The sequence below is a fragment of the Lycorma delicatula genome, chromosome 11 (genome assembly GCF_047948215.1).
Source record: "Lycorma delicatula isolate Av1 chromosome 11, ASM4794821v1, whole genome shotgun sequence".
NCBI lineage: Eukaryota > Metazoa > Arthropoda > Insecta > Hemiptera > Fulgoridae > Lycorma > Lycorma delicatula.
In genome coordinates, this window is record NC_134465.1 from 54198266 (window position 1) to 54225662 (window position 27397).

General features: G+C 27.6%; 1 protein-coding gene across 3 annotated transcripts in view; it reads right to left on the reverse strand.

Moving 5' to 3' along the window:
• Positions 1-27397, reverse strand: part of Naa15-16 (N-alpha-acetyltransferase 15/16) — a 375203-nt gene that overhangs the window by 12957 nt on the left and 334849 nt on the right. The window contains exon 17 of one of the 3 annotated variants that reach the window (XM_075378544.1): positions 22461-24874. The exons of 1 other annotated variant lie outside the window; for it this stretch is intronic. The gene's annotated coding sequence lies outside the window, so the exon portion shown is untranslated. Of the gene's footprint in view, positions 1-22460; positions 24875-27397 lie in introns of those variants that run through there. One more of the 3 variants, XM_075378545.1, reaches the window with a different exon arrangement.

The following is a 27397-nucleotide window of genomic DNA, read 5'->3' on the forward strand; positions in this document are numbered from 1 at the left end:
TTTAATCAAACTATAAAATAATTTTTGCTCATCCCAAGTAGTGACCTGTGTCAATATATCTTTTTAAATACTGTTTATTAATTTTAGGTATACATTTTTTAAACAATAATAAATATTTATAATTGATCACTTAATAAAAGAGGTTTGAGCAGACACGCTTAGTTGCCAATTTATTGTAGACAAGATGTAAAACTTAAGCAGCCCATTTTCAGCTATTTAAATTAAGTTTTTCTGTTAAAAGTACATTTCATATTTAATAGGTCTATTTTAATTTTCAGTAACTAACTATGCCATATCATAAATTTATCAAAAATTACTTTTTTCCACCTGAATTACTAGATAAAAACTTGTAATTTTATTTATCTAATTAATTATTTTTACTTACTTTCTATATTACAACACATTCCATTTTCATATATATAATATTTTTGATTATCTGATGATGTCTACTTGGTCTCTACTTTTAATAAGATAAAATTTTGTATTGTTTATAAATTACCTCAAGAAAAATAATTAATCTCATTATAAATAAATACAGTAATGCTTGCTCATAACTATTTTACAAATTATTTGATATTATTAGGGGTCTAATATTATAAGCATAAACAGTTTTATACATAAAAATCTATAATAACTAACCTGCTTACTTTCACTCAGCCGGTTTCTCAACTAGATAGAAAATTGCACAAGAATGATGTGCAATTTATCTGGACTTTCGAAAAGCTTTTGATAAGGCAGATAATAATTTTCTGTGTAAAGCATAAGAATGGGTCCTCTAATGAACTACTTGTCTTTTTTGAGTCCTACTTAAAAATTGAGCTGCGTGTTATTTTTTAAAATGGCCAATCTATAGTTCTGAAATGATAAAGATGTCCCATAAAGTAATTAACCTAGGCCCTTTATTATTTCTCTATACTTATTAATGACTTGCCTTCACATCTGAATTATTTACAAAATCTGATATCAAAATGTAAAGGCCAATAGATGAAAAGAACGAATGTTTATTTCTCAAAAAAGAGTTGAATGTAGAAAAGTGTGTAGGATTTCCAATAGGCAGTTATCCTAGTTTTTTTATACTCTTGTTCATGTACAATTAGAACTTATCGAATCGATTAGAGAGCTTTGTGTCTTTATTGATTCTGGTTTGACATATAAAAATTGTGTTAATAAGATTGTAAATGAAGGAAAGAAGTTACTTAGTTTTTTGATTCATAATATGAAATACTTTCACAATGTAAATGCACAATCAGTTTATTTAATTTTTTGGTTCGTTAAAAAATCAAAGTGGCGCACTTGTTTGGAGTCATTATCATTACATGCTAAATATATTCATAATATTGAACTGATAAAAAAAAGCTTTTGCTGTATAATATTGCTAATAAATATTTTTTCAGCCTCTGCAAAGCACAGAATTAGAGAAACACTCTTACCTTTAATCTTTTACTGCATCAAAGTGCTTTCAAGCCTAAGCCCATCCTCTAAAATAAATTTATTTTAAACAAACAATTTTTACAAAATGTAAAAAACTAAAAATTTTTATTGTTTAAATGTAAACAGTTTAAGAATTATAAAAAAACCATCACTGAGAATGGGCTTAGACTCAAAAACGCTTTGATGGAGTAAAAGATTAAAAGTAAGAGTGTTTCTCTAATTCTGTGCTTTGTGGAGGCTGAAAGAATACTATAATGTATATATAGATATTTATGTACAGAGGAAGAAAAAATGGACTATATAAAGTTTAACCTAAATAAATATACACTTAATTTTAATATATATATATTTTTAATTTCATTTTTTAAATTTACTTATGTCCATCTTAATGATTACTTAAAAAAATTGCTCCATACATTATTTATTGTGAAATCATTATGGATTATGTGTGATATCACGAGTTTGCTGTTTATAGATAACATCTTCAATAATTTTAATATTTTTTCAGAAATTTTTATAACATCTTCAATAATTTTAATATTTTTTCATAAATTTTTATATTTTGTGAATAAGAAAAAAAAATTATTTTCTCCACCATAAGAACTATTCTTTAATTAGATCTCTGGGCCTTTTTAATTATTTGTATTCTTATTTGGATATTTTCAACATATTTCAAGATTTTTGTTGTGTATTGCTAGACAAATTAGCGAGATTGATTTATTTCACTTTATTCTTCTTCTATTCCTTATAAAATCTTTCATTTTCTTTACTTCATCATACTCATCTGTTATTCAAGGTTAATGTGGAAAGTTTTTGTAAAATATATTATGGCATTTTGAGGTAATTACTGTATAATTCTATAGTAACTACGTGGATTGCATAATTTGTAATTAATCTTTGACATAGGTGATTTTAACATGATATTGTCAAAAATTTATTTTTTTTAAACTTAATTGTTATAACCAGATAACATAACATTTTTCTGTTTAGTTTAGAGAGAAATATTAAATTAATTAGTTGGGAATCTGACTCATTTTTCTTTTTTTTTTATTTAGAATTAGCTGAATCAAGAAGTGAAGTTTAGTACAGAATTACAAACTTATTGTATATGAATGATTTATTTTTCTTTTCTAAATTTGTTAAGTCAATCGCTACCCATGCAACATGGAGTGTGTATGTGTGTATATATATGTAATCATATTGAATGCTTTTTTTTTGTATTATCAGTTGATTGTAATGATACAATGTATTATATAGAACATGATTGCAGTTTTGTTGCAACAAGGGTTATGGATATGTAACCTTGAATGCACACAAGATTCAATAAAAGTATTCATATAATGTTGCAAGAGTTACTTAAATAAAAAGTGGCTGAAAATTGGTAATAAATTAACATTCTGGCAAAATATTTCATATACAATAAAATTATGTTGTTGAAAATGTTTATAATTCAATCATAAAAAAATTGTCTGTATACCATCTGAAAAACTGCTATTTGTGTTGGTAAAGGTTCAGTTTGTACAATTTTAACATGCATATGGCGACTTAAAATTTGATGAAAAATTATTATCCCTGCTTATTCTTTATACCTTTACTTTCTTTTTCCTGTTTAGCCTCCGGTAACTACCGTTTAGATAATTCTTCAGAGAATGATATATAATGAGTGTAAATGAAGTGTAGTCTTGTACATTCTCAGTTCGACCATTCCTGAGATGTGTGGTTAATTGAAACCCAACCACCAAAGAACACCGGTACCCACGATCTAGTATTCAAATCCATGTAAAAATAACTGGCTTTACTAGGACTTGAACGCTGTAACTCTTGACTTCCAAATCAGCTGATTTGGGAAGACGCGTTAACCACTAGACCAACCCGGTGGGTTTATTTTTTATACCTAGTCCAGAATATTTTAACTAAAAATCCTATCTTCCAGGTTCAATAAACATTTTTATATCCAGATATAATCCACTATGATTTCTGGTTATTCCACAAAATTGAAAATTCTTTTCATATGGCTCCGATTCAAGAACTGAGAGGATACTAATAAATTGTATAATAACTTGATGTAAGCTTTTAAAATTAGATCTGATATGAATAAAAATTAAACTAATTTGGTATATTCATAATAGTTTATATCTGAATATATTAATTTTGTGAATCATAGTTAGCATTTTCTATCAAATAAATTTTTATTTGTTTATTTATACCAAGGAATTATTGATTTCGATGTTATTTTTGTTATAAAACAGAATGCCATTAAATTTTTTGTAAAACTGTTGGTGGAATCTTCTGTAAAATGAATTTTTCTACTTTCTCACACGCACAGTAGCCAATGCTTATGCAGAGATAAAGCTATCAAAGATTTTGGCGTGCTTTTTGATTTGAAATGCCTTTTTATAAAGCTTAATTGTTAGCAAAGAAAAAAGGAACCTTAGATTGATCAAGTGGATAGTATCACACTTTGCAAATATCAGTAGCTGCTTTTTCCAGTAAAATTCTCTTGTACAGTCATCTAGAATTTTCGTCAGTTATTTGGAATAAAAATTGAGTTGCAGAGCTGAGTTGATCAAGAGCATCCAACATAGACTTATTTCTAGTATGGAGAAGAAATTTTCCAATCAACTAGTAAATAAGAAATTTAACAGGTTGACCACCACGACCTAAAGTTATGTTTGTGACATTTCTGCTACGTGGGGTTATCATACCCTCATGTAAAGTGCTGCTACTGCTGTGAGGGGTTATGCAATCCCTCCTGCTGTGAGGGATTGCATGATTGCATGAGGGATCGCATTTTATGTTGGGCATGTTCAGATATCCCATATTACACCAGCACATATATATATATATATAATCAAACTGTGGAAAGAAACTCCAGAGAATTTGAAAATGGCCTTAGCATTACGAAAGCATGATTATAGTTAATTTTGCAATCCAGTAAATCGGAGATTCTTATTTCCTACGAACAACTTATACAATAATATTTTCATAACTTTGTTTTGTTGGTTAAAGAAAAACATAATTTTTGTTGCAAGATAGGTAACAGGTAAAAATGAATGTTTTCTGTTGTGGTTTGTGAATTGTTTATCTGTTGCAGTTAAAAAGCATGGTTATAAACAATAATTTTTTCATCATTTTAACAGGTCAAAATGTATGTTTTATGTTGTGAAAATACAAAATATTATTCTTATTTTTTAAATATCAAGTGTATTGTTCTTTCAACTCCAGCGCTATGAAGGATCTGTTGATACCTCATATGTTTTTAGTCATTACTGCTCAGTTATATAAAATTTTGTATTTCTGGGTGCTTTTCCATTAATTAACATTATAATACATTTAATAACAGCAAAAAAAATTACCAAAATTGGCTTTCTAGCTGATATCTTTCTCAGCGGTTTAAAATAATAATACAATTTGGGGTTCAGTAACCCCTCATGGCAGTTAATCTGTTAACATCGTATGATTACTTAAAACTTTCGACCTTAAAAAACGCCAAATAATCAATATTTTATTTTTCTAAAAGATATTGAAAGATGAAAGTGTCATTGTTATGTTTATTGATTTGAGAACATCTGTACAAGGTGTTAAAAATTATAAATATAAATCTAGTATTATAAGTGACTGTGCACCAAAAGTCAGCTGCTTCAGAATAAACAAATATTAATGATTATGATATGGTCAATAACTTTCTGCTGATTTTATAAATTGGTTTCATAGAACGTTTCTATTTGAGATTGAATTCTGTTTACTAGAATTAACAAATTGCTTCATTCGATATAAAATTTATCATTATTCTTCAATACTTCATTTTTTGACATCTAAATAATTTTTTTTAAGATAAAATTTTTAATAATATTATGAATTTTATTCTATTATTTGCACAATATGTGAAAGTATTAATTGTTTTTCCCCACAAGTAAGAAACAAAAAAAAAATATTACAAAACTAATGCGCTTTCTAGACCATTTATTTATCAAAAAATATTTACTATTTTTTCAAAAAGTGGATTAATAATAAAGTTCTTTCCATTACAATTCTTCATCCACTACAATGAGCTATCTGGAATAAACTTACCACCTCTCTTGTTTTATTAGAACAAAAATGTTATCTAAAATACTCACGAAAAGAATGAAATTTTGTGCTATTTTCAAAACAAAACTCCAAATCGGAAAATTTCTTTTATCTCAACAACATGAAGTTTAACTACAGAATAATATATTACTGGAAAAACTATTAATGTACCACCTAAAAGACCATACTACTGTTTGGAGAATCAGGATTCTTTATTTACAGACAATTCAAAGAAGCAGTAACAAAAATATCTATTTAAATAAAATTATTACTAAAATTTAGTTAATTATATTGTACTTTCAGAAGTAAAAAAAAAAACAAAATCAACATATAACTAACTGGTAACCTTATTATATACATGAATATAATTGTCCAAAATTCTAGGGCAAAACCCCAGAAATTTGATTTCTGTGTGCATATATGGCAAACAGATTTACTGAACAAAAAACTTAATTGTATAATTTTATGTACCAGCACAAGTGATAAATCTGAGAAGTTGCAAATTAAGTAGAGTAATAAGTTGATAAATGAATAAAATTTAAATAATTTATAACAATTAGTACAGACTTATAGGCCACATATCAAGACATCCTGGAATAGTCGCTTTAATATTGGAGGGACAGGTAAAAGGAAAAAAGGCAGGTAATGTTTGGAATATGTAAAACAAATTGTTAGGGAAATGAAACGACTAGCACTAGATAGGGAATCTTGGAGTTATGCATCAAACCAGTCAAATGACTGAAGACAAAAAAAATAAGTAAGAACAGTACTATTTAGTATTTTTTTTTTTTTTTGAGGGTGGGTAAAGTCAGATAGGATATTTTTGAATAGGCTAAAGTGGTAAAAGTTATTAATAATGTAAGTTAAGTAGACTAGAAGAATGAAGGGAACAGAGAAGCCGATAATATTTATTATTTTGGGAAGTGATAGTTAGCTGGAATGAAATATTATCTACCCCATATTTACTCATATGTTGATTTTGTGGCAGACCGATCTAATTTTATAGGTAATGTATACATTTTATAAAAAAATTTAACAATTATAGAAGAAACTTATATATAAATTTGTTTAATATTTATCTTATTTTAATTTTTTATTTATTTTTCATATTACACTTTATTTAGTTTGTAACCTAAAGAATTAAAATTTAAGATAGTAAAAATGAAATTAGACAACATTACCTACAAATTAATATTGAAAATAAAAAGCATTACACAATTAACAAAGTTATAAAAAAATATATAGAAGGATGAAATATTGCTATGCATATATACATATTCCGTTTCTCATTGGTGCAACATGTTAAAACATAAAAATGAGATGGCCAAAATATATATATATAAAATAAATACAAAGAGTTTATGAGTAATTTTATATAAAAATAAATTATTTGAAAGTAAATGAATTTATTAAATTTGTAAATGGAGCAAGATCTTGCTGCATTTTCTTCTCAATTTTTGGAAAAAATTTAGTAAATTCATCAAGACACTCATGACTGGCAATTTAGAATGAAATCTAATATATAGTATCTTATACAGAAGAACATTTAAATCAGAATATACAGTAGTATAAAATTAAAGACATAATATGAAAATTGTTGACTATATGGAGAAAGTTTGATCAGAAGGCTTGTGTTTTTAATTACAGTTTTAGCAAAACAAAATATCTGAGCATGATATACCCATAAGACATTAGAAATAATTTTAAATGAATGGATATCTCAAAATGAATAAATTTGTTTCATGTGTCTGTTGAGATAAAATGCTTTACTTTAATATCATGTTGACAGGTACACCACACATCCAGTTTGAAAGTCTTAGCCTAGACTTGGCATAGTAGTTTGCAAAATTTTGAGATGGCCCCATAGAAACTATCTACCCCAACCCCTGAAGATATTTACCATAAACTTTTATTAATAAATTGCCCCATATACACAAGTCGCTGTGCCAAACTTCATCAAAATTGATTTATCCAGTCAAAAAGGCTTTTAACATGCCAGTACACATACATACGTACGAACATTACCTTTAATTTTTTTTTTCTTTGGGGCCCTTGGACCATAAAACATTGAGATACCATATCCCTTTATTTTACCAATTACCATGCTTTCCTTCTTGCAGCATAGCTCTACAGCCATATCAGGAAAATAAAATTTACTTATAAAAAAATATAAAACTTTCTATGTAGTGTTAAAACGAAAATGGATAAAGATGATTAAATTGTAGAAAAAAATGTATCAAAGAACGTAACTAGCAATAGGAATATATAAATCAAAAATCACAATTTGAAATTTCAGTAAATATAAAATAAAATTTTTAATTAAGATTGTATTATTTTGAAGTGAACAGACAAATAATTATCTTATTAGTTATCACAAGTATTAGAGATTTATTCACACTATTTTAATGAAACAAAATCTAATACAGTTAAGTTAGGAATCTAAAAATGGAAATTAAACTTTAACAAAATAAATTGTATATCGATTTAAACATTAAGGATGTAAAATTTGTGTAAAACTGGTTATATACCTCCCACTCCCCCCCACAACAAGTGCTCAAAAAGTACTACCATGAATTTGAAAAGTTATGCATGATTTTATCCTACAGTCATTTCAAACAAGCATGAGTGAATGTGTTGTCCAAACACAATAAATTTAACAAAATATTATGTTATGTATTTCAAACTTGAAAGCAGGGTATGATGTATCAGTGCTATTTATAATTAAGAAAAGTATGACACTAGTTTTTTAAGAAAAGACTGAGGCAGTACATAAAACATGTTTTAGTAATCCGAGTTACAGTGTTCAAGTCCTAGTAAAGCCAGCTATTTTTACATGGATTTGAATACTAGATCGTGGATACAGGTGTTCTTTGGTGGTTGGGTTTCAATTAACCACACATCTCAGGAATGGTCGAACTGAGAATGTACAAGACTACAGTTCATTTACACTCATACATATCATCCTTTGAAGAATTATCTAAACGGTAGTTACCGGAGGCTAAACAGGAAAAAAAAGAAAGTAATCCGATGGTAGATATCAACTGCTAGCCAATTCCATTGATTATTTATAAATGTTTCCACAGTAATGTGAACAGTGTTGCCTTGTAATATGAGTACATCTCTCTGCTTTGTAAATAAAGTTAACATACATAACTAATGTGTCCTCTTCTTACCATAACAAAACCATAATATTTTCAATCATTAAAATTTTTAACAATGTGGTTGTTAAATGAAAACCAAATGAAAAGTCATTATTAAAATTTATTAACAAGGATGCAATAAACAAGATAACCCTATCTTGTATAATGAAGTATACTTGTAACAATAATTTAACCAACAAGAAGTTTAACAATATACATATGATTGTATTTGCTTTACTAAGTAATGTCATCAATTATAATCAGTTCTGAAATAGACGAACTGACAACTACACTTCTAAATATCACAACCATTGCATAATATTCTCTGCTGTAATTTTATTTCAGAAATGACATATGTATAATTTCTGGCTAAATTAAACTAATTTGACTGTATAAAACTAATTTGACTGCAATCTTAATAATTTTAACACATATATTCTTCTGCAGTAAACAAGCTTTATTTATCATTGTAAATAAATTTTCATAATTATGTTTTGCTATTTAATGTATTTATCAGTTAATAGATTACATATGCTTAGAAAATGTTTCAGAGGTGAGTTATTGAAAGTTTATATTGTATATAATTTATTTTGGTAATTTTTTGAAACAATGTTAAACAGTAGTGAATCAGAGAGTGGAGAAAGTTCCAAAACCCAGTGTGGTGGAGTATAACTGCTATGGTTGAAGCTATTGTGAGTGGAAGAGAGGCAGAGGACGACGAGTAGGAATACCTCACAAGGGTTGTAGTTGATGTGCTCTTTTACGGTTGCGGTTTGTGTTTTATTGTTGTACATTTCATTATTATTCATTGTATTGTATACATGCAGTTGGGTGAGATCAGTTTCTGTATGTATTAAGTGTATTGATTTTTATGTATATAGGTGATGTTGCATCGTCGGTATTTATATATATATCTATTTTGTGTATTTTATTAATCATGTATTATGAAGATGAGTATTCAGGTTCGGGCTAATGCTGTGAATTGTTTTATTGTTGCATATTATGCATTTGTCATGGAAGTTTTCAGTACTATTATCTACAATTCCCTAATATATAAGATCGGTCTTTATATATAAGAAATTACTTTTGGGAGTAAGTAGTTAACCCATACAAGGGAAAAAAGTGTGAAGCACAACATTGTTCAGCACTTGAAAACTGTACTGAACAATTATTTGCAACTGTATGACCAAAAATTATTCGGGGTGGCTATTTTTGCAGAGGTCTTGACCTCTTGTAGGGTGTGGACTGAGTTAAGCTTAAAAAGTAGGTCTGGTCTCGACGTGGTACAATTGTAAAAAAAAAAAGTTCCAAATAAAATACAAAAAAGGTATAAATGTTGCAAGTTATCACAGAAATACTGTTCATATGCCTAAGTTAAGAGGATATCATAAGTGTTATTCATAAATTAATAAGAATCAAGGGACAAGTTATGGTTTAACTTCTTTCTTTATGTAATAATATGACCAAGATATGTAATTACAACAAAGCTTGATAGAAATCAGAGGTATAAAAGTTAACTAGTATATTAAAACAAGCACTGAGACTACAACAAGCAATGGTACAGACATTCAAATAAGTCAAAAAAACAATTTTTTTATATGATATTAATCTTGAAGAAAGATTTCAATGTATTTATAAAGATGCATTTCTAAATTATTTTTAGAATTAGTATTAGCAGAGTACATCGTATCTTATATTTATTAATGCTGGGAAAAATCTTTGTTTTTTAAGAGCAAAGATTTACTACATAGTGGCAGTGCAAACAAGGTTAATTATGCTAAGATCTATAACCACATTTTAACACTTTCAATGTTAATTACGCACCTGGTGTGTAAATCAGTTTTGTTATGACTGGCTACTCTTGTGCTCAGTGTGTGCTTATGAAATCATGGCGCCATACTTCCCACACGTCTAGTGTATAATGCTAGTTGTTTTATTTTATGTGTAATAAATATTCAAAGCAATTCAGTTACTGTTTAATTCTTTGCTGTAGCACTTAAAAAGGTTTATTCTACTGCTGTGTGTACTTTGTTCCTGATACTTCTGGTACTGCAAAATTTTACTGGATTTCTCAGTTTCTCCTTTCACATACAGGTAAGTGCAAGTACCATCAACACAATTTTTTTCTCATCATACTTTTTGTTACTGTTACAGAACTTATTTTTACATGGTATTTTAATTATTATAATAGTAGTAATTATAATATACCATAATAAGAGTGGCAATACAAGGTGCTAAATTTGGGCTATAACATGGTAGCTCAAGAACAAGTAATTGTCTTTATCAACTTCAATAAAATCAATTATACATAACTGTTTGATTTTCTGTTACAATTATAAAAATACATTTTTATTTATTTAATTATAATTATAAATTTAATTATACAAATGTACTTTATAAAGTAATCTTCTTTTTATTATTTCTCATATATGATTTAACATTTTTATACTTACATTTTAACATTTTAAAATTCAGTTTTTACTTTAACTATCAGTATTTTAACAGCTTTACTTTTAATGCCTAGTTTAGAATAGATGAACAGCCAGAAAAGGTAGGTGATAGTGAAAGACGTGTATTCCATAGACGATTTGCAAGATATTCTGGAAAATTGGTCTGAAAATGATGACAGTATTTTGACTAAAGATGATACTGAAAATGACATGGATTTTGAAACCTTGGATGATGCAGATATAAATATGAGTATCTCTCATCGAAAATGAGTACCAAGCATCGTTTGAAGAATTAATTCATTCCTGCAGAGCCCAGAGCCACAGAACCTTTGAACCTGACACCAGTGCCAGCAGTGTCAAGTTTCAAAATATATTTCTTCAATTTCAACTAAACACAACCACTTCCTTCTGATACATTTTAAAGTGTAAAACCCCTTGCTCACGGATTACAAATTCCTTTTATGGGTGGGTAGAGCTGGACTGAAAGTTAAGGCTCCTGAATCCAAGCCCATAAATTATTTACAATTGTATCTGACTAATGAGTTTTTACAAGTTAATGTAGATTCAAGCAACAATTGTGCAGTAAAGGTTTTATCACAAAGTACTGATGAGTTTTCAAATATTACAAAATGGAAGGCTATTAATAAACATCCTTAAAATAATTATGTAATAAATAAATATGCTTAACAAGATAAAATCATTTTTTGGTTTATTATACTTGATGGGTAAAATTAAACGTAAAAGGTTTAACATCTACTGGAAGCGCCACTAATTAGTCCATTTACCTTTCACAAATTTTTATGCCATGACAGACTTTATTAATATTAAGATGTCTTTATTTTGCAGTGAAAGATGTAAATGACGCACTGATAAAAATTAGATATGTACTGGATCAGTTTAATAATAAAACAGAAGAAATTTATGCACCTTCTAAAACATTTTCACTAGACAAATCGAAGGTTCTTTGATGCAGCAGACTATCTTTACAGTTAATAAAAAACAAAAGATATAAATATGGCATGAAGCTGTTTGTCTTAGCAGAACCTCATCGGATAGTTCAGAAATTGCAAATGTATAGAGGATCAGGAGACATAGAAGTTACTGATAAGAGATATACTAAAAAATTTGTCCATTAACTGGTAGAAACCAAAAAAATATTGCTCATTTTTGTATATGGGCAATCTTTACAATAGCATACAATCAGCTGAAGAATTGTTAGATTCCAGCATAAAGGGAAGTTCCTACCCATTATGGGCTTTACTGGAGGTCATCTTCAAAACTTCAGCTTTTAACATATTCCAGTCCGCCTCGGCCAGGATGTCACTGATGCAAATGCTACGAGTAACATTCCCATCAGTGTACTTCCCTTTAATGAACTCAAAACAAAACACATCTCACAGAGTCTTAAGACTGAAAGGACTGTACTAAACAAAGGAACTGAACTACCTACCTGCGACATGGTACAGAGAAGTGCGATAAAATTTTATGTTCAACTTCAAATCTTTCATTGAAACTTATTCTATTATACAGCAAACATTTAGTGAAGCCGCATCTCGTACTGCAACATACACATGGTGGAAGCAGTTTAAAGATGTAGAGTCATTGGGTGACGACAAAGAAAGCAGGAGGCCGTCAACAACTGTTCACAATGAAAATATTGTGAAAGTGCATGCATTCCTGCTCATACAACCTCATCTTACCCTTCAGGCCATAGCAGATCTAAACATTGGTAAAGATGTGATATGTACAATTCTAAACAGAAAAAATGAAAAACCAAAAGGTGTGCTCTCATTTCGTTCCACACACTTCTTCACCGAAGAACAAAAAGAGTCTTTCTTATACTCAAGACATCTTTGAAACTAGTGATAGCGACTCAAATTTTTTGCAAACAATTGTAATTGGGGATGAAAGCTGGTGTTTCATGTATGATCTGCAAACAAAGCATCAATCCACTGTTCAGTTGATTCCTGGAGCACAAAGACCAACAAAAGTCAGGCAGCAAAAATCAAGAGTGAAAATGATGTTACTACATTCTTCAACTCAAGAGCGTGATTCATCATGAATTTGTCCCAACTGGTCAAACCGTGAATTCTACATTCTATTTGTAAGTAATGAAATACCTGATGTGTCGCATTCATTAAATCCAGCCCGAGTACTGGGATCCGGGTAGTTGGACTGTCTTGCACAACAATGCCCCAGCACACATGGCAACAGTTTTAACACATTATTACGCTGTAAATCAAATCACTGTCTTATCCCACTCCAACTTATTCACCTGACTCGGCTCCAGCAGACTATTTTCTGTTCTCAAAACTCAAGTTGAAGATGAAAGGCTGCTTTTTCAACAATACTTCGACCATACAAAGGGCTTGCACCAAACAGTTGAAGGCAATCCCACAAAGTGATTTCTCCAGAGCATTTGACAGGCTCTACCAGCACTGCAATGAATGTATAGAATTTATAACTAGAGAAGGGTTCTACATAGAGGGCTGATGTGAGCAAATTCGTTTATTTTTAAACCTGTATTTTTATTTAATTTAGTTTGGGAACTTTTCATTCATACTATATTGCACAATAACTTTAGATAAATGAAGAAATGGAATTCCACAGTCAGTAATACAAGCATAATTAAATCAAGGTGAAACCATATGCCGTTATAATAAGAAAGGCATCTACATAAGCAGGTGAAAGGACAAACGAAACATCCTGGCATTATCAAGTGAACTTGGAGGGGAGCTGAAGAATTTTATGAATAAAGAGGGAAACAGTAAAAAAAAAAAATTAATTTTACAATACAATAAAAATATTGTACATGGACAAGCAACATCAGTTGCTGTCATCATATTACCCATCATCACACAAATCGTTAAGACGGTACAAAAAATTAATAAGTCACATATTTCATATTTTCCTAATAAATCGTCATTTTTTGCTCAACAAATATTCTGGAAAGAAACTAGACATACATGATTTTAAATTAAAAATTTGTGAAATGCTGCTGCCAGAAACAAAAATGCTCAAAATATTGCTGCAATATCACCAGTAGTTGTTCACTTAAGTCATTTGCCAAAAGGAGCTAATGGTAAAAACAAAAGTAAATATTGCATGCAAAAATATAATAATATAAGAGTAGATTCTATATACAGTTGTTTGTATTGTCCTAACAATCCAGAATTTTGTTTAGAATTGTGTTTTAGGGAGTTTCACAAAAACTAATTTTTGAATTATAAAAAAAGAATAATTTAACAACAATATTTTGAAATTTTTTTAAGTAATTAGTCTTATTTTGTTCCAATATGTTCATGCATTTCTGTGACAATTTATATAGGGTAGAATATTTTTAAATCTGTAGTGCATTTTTCTGTGTTGACTAGACTTACTCTATTATATAAATTGATAACACATTTTTAATATTACTTTTGTGACTGTAAAATAATGATTTATTGTTAGAAATTATTTTTAGGAAAATATGCAATGTATTTAATGTTAATTTTAAACAGTAGTCCAAATGACTTTATTTGTAATTTTACTTCACTTATAATTACGTTTTCAATGTCTAATTTATTGACTATAAATGAATATAATTAACTATGGATGTATTGTATTATAATGTTTGTATAAACACAATTATAGTTTTAAGACTGTATTTTTTTGCAGAAATTCAAATATGTACTTCATTTGAAGCAGCAAGGGAGTGTTAGTTTTCTACCAATAAGTAAATATAAAATTCTATTCAAAAATTGTTTATTATCATTTGTAAAAAAAAAAATTTATTATATGAAAAAAATTCCCAACAAACTAAAATAAAAACAAATGCACAGCATGGAGCTACAAAGCATAAACAAGATTTGTGGAGAAGTATAATAATAAATTTGAGTAAAAGCACAACTGCCAAGTCCGTTCAATGTACCTGACGTGTGCATCCTCTTTCTCAAAAATTAATAGGAATTATATATTATAAACTTTGACTATTCTTTTAGAAGAACTCAATCAATCTATGAAAGTTTAAGCATTGAAGTTATTCAGTGAAACTAAAACATTTTAAATTAAGCCACAATGCTAAAAAGAATATTGATGCTGAAATGAGTCTTTACAAAAGACGAACTATAGAGTTAACAACACATTGAAAGGTGCAGCAAGTGATAAAGGAAATCAAACACGATTATATTTTCTTATATGCAGAATTTCCCATCGCTGGATTTTTCTGTCCAAGAAATTTTTTGAATAAACAGGTTTCTGTTAGAATATTTTAGAATAATACTTTAAAAACTAGTTAAGTCAAAATTCTTTGTCTATCATGAATGAATTCCAATAGAGTCATCAATGAAGTCTGTAGCTTCTTATGAAATAATATATAAAATAAGCTTCCACTAGAAAAAAAATTGTTTGTTCAGAAATTAAAATTAAAATTTGGCCAGAATAAATGCAGTAAGTCACGTAATTTTTAATTCATTTAACTGATAATGGGAGAACTGAAAATATTCATCATTATTTCCTTATACGGAGGTTCATGTGATTGTGATGCTAGATCTGAAAAAAAAGAGTACTTTGTACAACAGATTACATTTACTAGCCAGATAAAAATAAAATTATGTTCTAATATTTCTGATAGATTAAAAATTCATAAACCATCAACGAATGAAATACTTGTATTTATGGTCCATAGTAATGAAAGAAGGTGCTAGAATCCTAGACCAAAAAAAGTTCAGTTTAAAATTTCTTTCAGTGTGTTTTTATAATCATAAACTCAAAGAGAAAGTTTTATTGCAAAGCCATACATAAACTGGATAGTGAATCAAATTTTTAATTTTAGAAAAAGAGATATTCCTTCATTCCTACCAATGATAAAAGCATATCCTCCATCAGGTAATTTTTAACCATAAATCTAAAAATACTTCATGAATTACTCAAATTTTATGAATATTTGACAGATTATGAATGGTATTATGATGGAATACTAAAATAGCCTTAAAAAAACCCTCATAATGAATTTATTAATATTTTTTATTAGACTAAATTTTCAATATTTTTCCAATTTAATTTTTTTATTAAATTAAAGCAAATAACAAAAAAATGTATTAACATATATTTTTAAGAGAACAATTAAGTGATAATTAACTGAATAATAGTTTTTCCTTTAGTTTCCAGAAAACTGTAAAAATGTTATGAATGTTGTTTTAGAAATAAATTAAATTCCTCTGTAATTTCCATAAGTGTCATTTTTGTATTAAGATTCAATTATTCTCCAAGTTTTCAGGATTCCTGTAATGTTTCAAGGTTCAGTTGCAGTATGTATATACAGTATGACACACAACAATTAATCTTCCTTGTATACAATTTTCTGTGACTATGTGCATCCATATAAAATTAAATTCATGAATGGCAAGGTATTAGCTCTTGAGTAAAAAATTCTCTTGGCGTGATTGGTAAATGACATATAAGTATTTATTAAGTAGAAAATGGTAACGAAAACAGACGTTATGTTCCAATTAAATCAAGAGTTACATTATTATAAAAAGAAAAAATAAATCAGAAACAATATTTCTAACACTAATATATTTGTAAAATTTCCCCCCTGATATTTTACCTGTGTACAGTGGATAATTTTTACAAATTATTTCTTTCAAACTAAATTTTTACTCAAGTCAAATCAGTTCTTTAATTTAAAACAAAATCTAATTTTTATTTACATAATAGTTGTAGGCAACCTGATATGAATTACATATAAATCACTTCTGAAAATTAAAATGCAATTCTTAAATAAAATAAGTAAGGAATGAAACAATTTATAGTTGCATTTTCAAGGTGAATATTACACAGCTATACATCAGCATGTCAAACATTGACATGCTGAATATCAATGAATCATTGAATATCAATGATATTCAACCATAAAAGAGACAGCACCACTATAATTACAAGAGGAAGTGGTTGTATCATTACTCTTGGGTAAACACAATTCATTATTGTCAATTTGTACCTCTTGTAATTAAAACACCATATATGAAGTAAAAAAGTCTGAGATATTTAATTTGAAGCAATATATTAATACATCGATTGCAGTATGAAAATCAGAAAAAGAAAAAAAATCATCAATACTGTATTCAGTTATCTTATAGAGTGAAAAATAAACAAACATTGTATTTGTGTGAGTGAATTTGTCATGATTCTGCTGAGTCATGTCCCTTGCATTAATGCAGATTCACGACAAGACCATATCTATATACACTACAATCATTTCTCATATATAGTCACTGTTTAATTAATCTGTCATATAGTAGTAGTCAATGTAATAAAAAATTATATAACATTGGTCTTCTCAGTTCTATTAAAACGATTGATCTTTTCATACGATCACTATTTTGTTCTCGTGTTCAAGTTTTGAGTATTTCTGTTATTTATTTACTCTAATGTTAATTAAAATTAATATAATGCCATTTTTTTTAAGTTTACTGAAATGTGAGTGTAGTCTATGCCTAGATTTGTGTCTGTATGACTTACGTGTTATACCATTATTTTGACACCATGTCTGATACCGTTTCAAGTGACAATAATGCATGATTACTGTTATCACCTCTAAAAAAAAAGCCCTTAAAAGTTGTGCAAAAAATACATAATTTTAAATGGTTATAAAAGCGAATTACAGAGTAATCCAACGGCGCTGATTTCAGATGTCATTAATAAACTGCTAACACAAATGGTAGTTGAGCTGCTTCAGTGTACAATGTTACTCGCAAGTATGAATTTACTAATGATATAGTTTCCTAAAAAAATAAAATTCCTCAGATAAACTAGATGATTTTGATAAAAGCACAATTCATAAAAAGTAAGCGAATTCTATTTATTGAGAAATGGTTTAGCGATGTGTTACATCCTCTGGAAGATAATTCGGTTATTCTCATAGACAATGGCGCTTATCATTCATGTAAAAAAAAAAAAAAAATTCCAGCCATGTCTTGAAAAAAGAATGATATCAAAATGTGAATTAGTTCAAAAGGAGTGATTATTGAAGAGGATGAACTTATGATCCAAACATGCAAGGGTTTCGCCTATTAAAAGTAATTTTATGCATATAAAACTGATGAGTTGACAAGATCCAGCAACAAAACCATGCTTTGATTAACTTGCTATCACTGTCCACTTGACCCGACTGAGTTAATTTAGGGAGTAATCAAACCCGTCAGAAAATACTGCTTTTAAAATATCTGATGTTAAAAAATCTGTGCTTAAAAGCCATAGATGAAACAGGCCAGAAGGAATGGAAAAACTGTATAAAACATGAAATGGATACTATTCAACCAAATTACTGGGAATAATTTGTATCTCTCAATACTGACAGCACTATGGATTTCTTGCAATCAGATGACGAAAAGTGAACTGAATTTATTATTTGTTTATTATCATAGAAATTTAATCTAAGATAGTTAAATTTTACAGTTTGTGGGCAATTTACAATTTAATAACTCTTAAAAAACTCAAATAAAATGTCTTAATTTATTTAAATTTAAAATACATATAATAATTTAACATATAACAGAGGATGGTTACTGAATATTAGTATCACGTAGTTTCTTTTACGGGGATCATGATTTACAGGAGATGCGTGAACTGGTTGCCTGAACACTCAATTGCAGTTTGTTTACTTGAACTCTACAAGTTAACAATAAAATATACAGAATTTTTTTCTTTTTTTTGTTATATAGCTTTTTAATGTTTTATTTGAAAAATGGTTTTTGAAATTCAAAACAAAAACTAAATTAAATCATACTGCTGTGTAGTAATCTTAATATGGTATATGATTTGAATCCTACTGAACGGGCAACAATATGCTCTTCTCCATTTAGGCTATTTTTTTAAAACTAGTTTTAAAATTACTCTATATTTACAATTTCTTTAACATAGACAATTAATGATTAAGAAAAGGTTTCACTAATGATTGTGTAATTTTTACCATTTAGAAACTTATTTCTTTTTAAATTTTGATGCTACAAAAATTCCACTTCAATAAATAATAAATACAGAAATTTATTTATTAAAAAAAAAATGTTTAGTTTTATAAAAAATAAAATCAAATGAATAATAAATTACAATTATGGGACCATAAGCAATTTAAACCCACTATTTTACCTTCGTGAAACATTTTTAAATTAAAAAAGAAAATTATTATAATTTTAAGAAATTATTTATTTAAAATTAATATAATAAAATTAAAAAGTATATATACATCAATACTTATTAGCCGCTAAGTTTGATTTCGCTATTAGAAGCGGTTGAATTTTTACAAGGGAGTACATTATATTATTTAAAGAGTGGGTACACTACAGTGCTCGATGGTCAATAAATTTATTTACCAGTTTGAAACAATCTCAACCCGAGAGGGAGAAAATCTATACTTAACAAAACCTAATTCTGTAGTTGTATTATTTTACATTTAGTTATTTACATTCCCATAGTTTTCCTCACATCATCAAACGTTCAAGACTGCTCTAATATATTCCATTCTTTTCCATAGAAGAACCACTTAATTTATTACATTGGTAATAATATTGTCAATCTTCTAGTTTACTGATAAACAGAAATTCAATTTGGTATGTTCACGTGGTCAAATATTCTTTAACCACAAAGGCTAGCTTTAACCACCAGTCTAGTTTACATTTACATTCTATAAACTTAACTTGTCATCAGTATCTTATATTTTATGTTTTGCAAGTATACATAACTAAGAATGATTTTTAACCCATTCACTGCCAAGAACACTTATGATAAATGATTATTCAAACCTCAGTATCGTATAACATGAAAATGATTATGTCAATTAACATGTATCATACTACTTAAAATAAAAGAGTGAATTATCTTTGCCTTGTTTATGGTACAAAGACACCGCTGTGTTTTTATTCGAATTAAACTTAATCTCCTACCACTCAAACAGTGCAAACACATTCAGTCATAGTTATTTTTATTTGTCAGACATGTCAAGAAAAATGTAAATAAGTACAGTACAATCAGCATATGATATTGGTGTAATAATATGAAACTAATTAGGGGCAAAAAGGGAAAATATTTTGGCATATAATTTAAAAAACTGAACATTTCCAATCGCAGGTAGAAGTAATTTTCATATATTAATGATTGAAGAGTCCAAAAATGGTTTTTTGTGAATTAAAAAAATTTAAATCCTATGTAATCCACATATTTTACAGATCAATTTTTTTTTGTATTTCTTTCATTCCTGGTCATACAGAATGAAATAAAAAGCCAAATTGTCATCAACTGAAAGCTCTAAACTTTCATTTAAAACATTCTTAGATACAAAGCGTTCGTGCGTTCGTAATAAGTTATATATGAAAATGAAAAATGAGTATAAAAATATTACTTTTTCAGATTTAAAAACAAGATAATAGATCAAAGAGCCAGTTGGTCATTTTTGGTCATAGACAATTGCTTTAAAAACGTTTTTTGACAAAAATTTGATTAATTTTCAGAAAAAAAAAACTAGATACCTAGGATTTCTAACTTCTGAGTTTATCACATAAAAACAATATTTTAATCCTTCAATTCATAACAAAAAAAAAATCCCTAAATGGCAGTTGGAACTTTTTATTTTTTAAAATTACATATCAAAACAAATATTTTCCTAAGCTTTTATTGTGCCTATAACTGATTCCTCATTAAAATTCAATGTTTACTTATTACACGACTGTAGAAAAATTAAGGGGGAAAATAAAAAAAATTATAATGAAAATCCATAATTTTTTTTTTTTAACTGAGCAAAAAATATTAAATATAAAATCAATTACAAACTTTTTTGTATCTACTATACTTACAGATATTAAAAAACTTACTTTGTAGTAATAATCTAGGAATACCGTTAAAAATTACATATTTTCAGTTTTTTAACTAATACGAAGTGAAATCAGTCTTGATTTTTCATCAGCAGTAAATGAGTTAAAGTAATACATTGATGTGAATAGTTTATTTTTTCAAGGTTAAGAGACCAAGGAAAATTAAATGTTTTAACAATTAATTATATAAGAAACTATGATTACATTTCATCCCTTTAAAAAAAAAAAATGCTGCTTCATAACTTCTAATACATACCATATCGTTTTCAAAATAATGAAAATTTTACAATAGCATATATTAAAATTAATATTATTTTATATTCATTTTAAAAAATAAGCTATAAATTTTATACACAGCAGTAAAATTTATTGGTAAATTGAAGATAAAATGTACGATGAATTTATTAATAATTAAAGCATTAAAATAAATAAAATAATAAATATTATAAAATCTCAAAAAATATCAGTACTATTACAATTAATTATAAAATTTTATTATAATACCTTATGTATATATATATTAATTTATTTGCATTATAGCTGTTTAAAAAAAAAATACAAGCAGAAAATTTTTATCTAATTAAAGAAATAAATTGATTTTAAATAAAAAATTATAACAGTTTGTAGATTTTTAATTAATTTTTTCTCTTAGGAAATAATATTTATTATTTATAATGAATTAATAACACTGACTTTTGTCTAAGTTAATAAATTATTATTACCACATCATCCAGCTAACACAACAGCATAGCATCCTCACTCTCTTTTCATAGAATGTACAAAAGAGCAATTTTAGCTAGAGTTTAAATCAGAAGCGACGCCATTTTTAATTCTGATTATTCTGACAATATTATAGTTTTACTAAAATCTGAATTAAAAATGGCCTTCTGTATAATCAACAAAAAATGCATCAAAACTGCTGCTGTTTTGCTATTTGGAACTCACTATATGTTATTTTGTATTATTATCATTATTATTATTATTGTTAATTATAATATTGTAATAATTATATTATACGTACAGCTAAATATAAAAAGGAAAACTTTCTACATGTTTCACAATATTTTTTTAAATATTTATTGTAAGTGATATAATAGTACCATCATTAAAAACAAAAATAATAAATACAAGAAAATTTAATAAAGAATAGTGTGTACTTATTTTTATTACTTATCTATAATTTTAATGAATTTTTTATTTACTTTATTTATTTCTTAATAACATCATAAAAAAATGCACAATTTATTTTACATCACTTTAGTTTTTCGACTTACTTAATTAATCCAGTCATTAACTCATTATCATCTGTCTTTTAGGTTAAAAAATCGTAATAAATTATACGAATAATATAATAATAAATTAACAATCGTAATCATTTAATTATTTAATTAAAAAATAATAATAGTAATAAAAATGTACAATTACAATAATAATAATAATAAAAGAAATAAAAAATATAAATAATTTTTAAATGTTCCATTATGATATATATTATTATTATATATATATATATTTTTATATAATATAAATAATATTTTATAATGTATATTTACATATACACATTACTACATTATGTAAAACAGTCTGGTATTGCTTTCATAAAAAAAAAAAAAAAACAAATATTAATAAAAATGAAAACCATAAAGCCTGTTATAATGATGATGATGATTTTTAATAAGGCATTAAAATTCATTCTCTTTAAACAACCAGTAACTTACATTATTCATTTCTATATTAACTTACATTTATGATTAATTTTATTTTTCCCTCTTCAGATTCATTAATACTTAGTTCTATAATCAATTTTCAAAAAAAAAAAGTTTAAAACATTAATCTCAAGTATCACTGAAGTTGTTGATTTTATTCATATAAAAAGAGAGCGAATGATTGTACCAAGACATAAGCTTCTGTTGTTTATTGAAGATAACTGTAAATCCAGCGCTTGTAAGCAAATAAAAAAAAAACAAACAAGGAAGCTTCTGTTTAACTTTTAGCTTTATTGATAAGCAAAAACTCTATTCTTTGGAACAACAAAAAACACGAAAAAAAGCCACTTCAAAACTGAAGTGATAATCTGACGTGCTGCTATCTTACTCTTTTGAGCGTTAGGGAACTTCAACAATCGCAATAGTATTGCTAAGATAATGATTTCAGAATGCTATGTAAACATCCGAGAAATATTTCTTCGAGTCTGAAGCAGAAGAACCTCATATCGTTAAAAAAGATAAATTTTCTGTTAACAAGATGGTCATAATCGATGAATTTTTTCCCTGACAAGGTTTCTCCTATAATGGATGTATTAAGCAGTCGATCGAATCGCTAGATTACTTCCTTTGGAAGTATAATCATTTTCCAGATATTTTGCTGCACTACTGTGCACAATACAGGAACCAATAACCTGAGAAAAAAATGGCTCAATTTATAATTGCCTATATTATAAAATATAATAAACTTACAGTATAATCTTTTCACATAACTGACAGTATAAAAAGATGGGGATTCATCTTCACAGCTAAATTATAGAGCATTTTTCGTATTTTCATCTTGTATATGTTATATCACTAATGTCATTTATATTATTTTTAATATTATTTGCATATTCAAACACAATGTAATGTTTATTAGCTATACCTTTAAAAAAAATCAGTTCTTTATTAAACACACAAATTAAGATTCATATGAATTCGACAAGACTGAGTAAGCATATGTGGATGCCTATGCTAAGTTGTCTTCTACAGTATTAATACAGATTTTGAACGCAATAAACACTGTACTTCTTTTACATGAAGTAAGTATAATTTCATGTTTAAAGTTGAATATTTATTTACTTTACTTAGTATACACGTGTTAGAATTTTAGTCATCAACGATATTAATTGCTGCAGATAAGTATTAAATGAGCGAAGTTTAAGCAGTTTTTTTGCTAATAATAAATACAGATTTTAACTTATTTTAAAATATACAGATCAGTTTTATATTAATCGAAAAGTAAAAAAAAGAAGGAAAAATCTGAGTTTGTACAATAAAACTGTACAAATCAAAACATATTAAGAGTTAAAACATATGACATTTTATACTGTTTATTTTACTTTTTAAATTATCCTTTTAATCTAATACTAATGAATAAATGGTACATATATGATGCATATTGTTGATATTCCGCAAAATATGCATACACCTTAGTAATGAATTTCATTATTCAGTAATTGATTTAAAATGCACAATGTTGACTCCAAAAAATGACTATAACCAAGATATAAAGAAATATAGACATAAATAAATTGAATACTACACTATTTTCTATCAGTAACTGGGTATTTCTTTTTATAATTTAAAAAATTAATTTTACAACTTATGTAAAAACGGAAAAACATTACTATATATATATTTTATGTAATTTTATAAATGATGAAATTGATGTCTATAAATAACATTTTATGAATTTTTTTATGACATTCAACTGATCATGCAAAACCTTTTTTTCTTCTTTTAATAATATTTTTGTTATAAATATATAAATGATCAATTCAGATCTCAAGATGCGAGGGACAAAAAAATTTGTTAAAAACATGAATGACAAAATTATCTCTTAATATCAATATTTAATTTATACCGTATCATCATCATCACTATTATTAACAGACCAAAAATACTTAAGGTAAGAAGTGTATACATATATACACACACACACATACACACTCATATATATGTATGTGTGTGTGGGTGTGTATATATGAAAATATTATGCATCATAATATAATTATGTAATATTAAGATGAAAGAGGCCTGGTGTCTTGTCACTCTCTTCAAAGTGGTATCATACACACACATATACACGATATCTATCACAATCACCAATATATCGCATGAAGAGACAGACACGAAAAATTATTACTCTTAGTCCAAAGTGATTCATGCCTGTACACCAATATTTACCTGAACTGTAAAAGAAACATACAAAAAATTATTATATGTGAAATGCCATATTTGTTTATTTTTAAAAATAGTTTGATATTATCTATCAAAAAATAACTTTGATTGAAAAAAAAAATAGACAATATGGTTCAGAGAGCTTTATCCTCAATTCATAAGCAATATAATTTAAATTTTGTTGTACCGGAACTATAAATTATAGCTATTACTACTTGTTAAAAACTATTCAATATCAATGTATGTAAAATGTTTCTTTATAAATTTTAATTTTGCTAATATGACAAGCTCAGGAGAGGAGGGTTGTCCGATTATCCCGAAAGGTAGACTGTTGAGAGCAATATTACGTTCTGAAATACAGAGATGCAAACACTTAATTCAACAATGTAACTGGGTGAATGATCTATACTGAATTCCCACTGACAACGTTATCTGCTTGCCACGATCTAGTGTTTGAATGATTTTTTATTGGTTTTTCAAGCTTACTTTTTGTTTCCTTTTCCTGCAGGTGACACTCCCACTCAAGACAAAACTTAAGGATTATTATAAAATAATTAAACAAATTTTATTAAAAATTACATTAAATTCTCAGATCATCGAAGCTGTAAAAAATAAAAAAACGAAAGTGCATTTAAAGGATTATTGCCAGGAGACACGCGTATAAAGAGAAATAAAAAGTTTCCTTTATCGATAAATCAAAAAAGTATTATCTGGATCCAACTAATAATCAGGAATTCCTAAACCTGAAGTTCATGAAGGGTATAAAAAAGCTTTAAGATTATCCATAAAGATAAGATATTGCTCAAAATTAAACTAAGAAGTTCAAGTTCATATTGTCTATAGTAATAATAAGATGACTTCTTGAAAAATTTAATTTTAATGGATTTTGCCAACCTTATATACTAATAGCTTAGTTAATCATCAAACTATTAAATTTGGGAATTGAAACAACCATACAAAATCATTCAAGATCAGGATAATATACTTCAAAAAGATAAACGTGTGATTTGATGTACAATTACACATTGTTTAGTACTGATAACTCACAATGATGATCATACTTAACACAACTCTTGCAGAAAAAGCTGGTAGTGTTTAGAAAGATGTTCTCTTTTCATTGTAATTTCATCATATGGTTTTTTACATGACGTTAATGTCTCAAGACGATTGTACGCTGTTCAATGATATATTCTGAACAGTAATGATGACAACACACACATTACGCAATGTGATCATTTTATTGCACACTACTTGAACAGTCTCCATGGAAAGGCTTGCATAAATTATCATCGCAGACAGGAATGTTGTATGGAGTGCACACAAAGCCACAAGGACATTTAGATCAATATGCGTACCAAATATGTTACATTCAGGACTGAAACCCTGACACTGTTTTAAAGGATAAGACACTGCCAGTGGTTTATCAACGAGGCAGAAAGTAATGGGATGGATGATGTGTTTTCTGATGGGTGGATGGTTGTGAGTGCAGCATGGATAATGTTGTTTTTTAGTGATGAGGCATATTTTCACCTTAGCGGTTATATCAATAGTCCGAACAACAGATATTGGTAAACACGAAATCCACATATCTTACGTGAACTGCCACTGCATTCACAGAAGTTGTGTAGGTTTAGACAGAAAGTGCATAGGTTTGGTGTGCAATGGTAGGAGGTTTAAGATTTCTTGATGATGAATTGTGGGCCCAATTTTTTTTACGAAACCCTTGACAGTCCAGCATACCAGGACATAATTATGCAATTTGTAGCTCTTCACTGGCCTGATGAACGCTATTGTTACCTGAAAGAAGATGGGGAAACATGCCATACATGATGAAAAAATAAAAAGATCATGATATTTTTGAAAGAAATGTTTAATGATATCATGATATCAAAAGGTTTGTTGTGGCCCTTCTTCATTCCCTGATTTACAGCCACCAGACTATTTTTCTATGAGATTTTTCGAAAGGACGTGTATATCAGCAAACCCACGTACTCCACATGACCTGGAGCAAACAGTTACTGCAGAGATGAATTACATTAGCTCTGATGTCCTACGAAGGGTATAAAAAAATATTGTGCGAAGGGTTTGGACCTGCCTTCAGAAAAATAGTGGACATTTCTAACATTAGCTGTAAAACATTACCAGTTGTGCATAATTACATTCCATGAATTCAATAAAATGTGAGAATCTCTCCGTTGTAGTCCATTGTGGAATTATAGTGGCTAGTATCATGATGTGCACGACAAAATGATCGCAGTGTAAAAACACCCAACTGTTGCTAATTTTTGAGAAGAAGCAAGAATATAACAAAACTGATTGTGTGATAAACACAACCAACAACAATCATTTCCCTGTCATGACTATCATTGCTTCAAACTTAAAGTGTCTACTTGACAACTTTTATATCTACACCTCTTAAAACTATTCTTTTTAATTAAAATAAGCCACATATCTAAGTGTGATTTATTAGTATTTAACTTAGTATATGCTCTAATAAGAATATAAAAATGTTAAATAATTTTAACTACAGGTTT